The sequence below is a fragment of the Penaeus monodon genome, chromosome 29, assembly GCF_015228065.2.
Source record: "Penaeus monodon isolate SGIC_2016 chromosome 29, NSTDA_Pmon_1, whole genome shotgun sequence".
Taxonomy (NCBI): Eukaryota; Metazoa; Arthropoda; class Malacostraca; order Decapoda; family Penaeidae; genus Penaeus; species Penaeus monodon.
Genome location: NC_051414.1, coordinates 31,792,777 through 31,793,756, shown reverse-complemented (window position 1 = coordinate 31,793,756; position 980 = coordinate 31,792,777).

The window sequence follows — 980 nt, the reverse complement described above, 5'->3', positions numbered from 1 at the left end:
AAGGTGATAGTATAAGAATGATTCTAGTGGTGGGTCAAGGTGATTGTCAAAGCATCTTGATTCGTAGGCTACAATGTGTGTTTTTTTATTCATTTGCGTAGTGTGGTTGTGGTAGGACCATGTGAAGAGTGGAGGGAGAATAATGTGGGATTTTTTTTTTTTTTACTGGTGGTCTACAAAGTACTCATGAATAGATTTTGATTACCTTTAGTATTTGCTTGTATTGTATGATTGGGGTAGTAACTACTGGATGTAGATAGGGACGTGTGAGTGATACAATTTTGTTTCCTTTATGGGGTGGGGGTATGGATAGCTCTAATCATGAGAGGCAATACACTGGAAATCTTATCATGATACAACACTCGCTAGTCATTGTGGCACGGTAACTACCATGCTATTTTATGTTCCACAAAGTGTCATTTGTGTCAAAACATAGGAACGTGAACCCAAAGAAGATGCCATTTTTGCACGTTGATATTATGGATAAGGAACCACCCCAATGTCAAGGCGTTGAGAAGATAAATCTCTCCATTGTACTTTTGAAGAGTAAAGGAAGTGAGACCGAGTATATCTCCTGTACTGTTGTTAGGAGGAAACAATGTCTCTGATTCACTGCAGTTGTGGAAAGATCTGAGGTTGCAGTTAAGTGTTATCTAAGACGCCGTAGCATCTGTCGTAGTGTTCTAGTACCATGATTAAAGTTGTTTACAGTTGCAGCAATTGTACTCTACCAGGAAAAAAATTATACGCATGAGGAATAACGTAATTTCTTGAATACGTCCTATTCAGTTATTATAAGGCCGGACGTTGACTATCTGAATCTACTTAAAAATACGATTGTACGCCCAGATAATGCCCTTCAGCTCGCATGATTATCATATTGTGGCTTTGCATTCCTCTGTCCTTGCATCAATAAAGGTATTTTCCCTTTAGTATTTCTTGCAACGATATTCAATGGAGGATACAATAGCAAGAGCGCG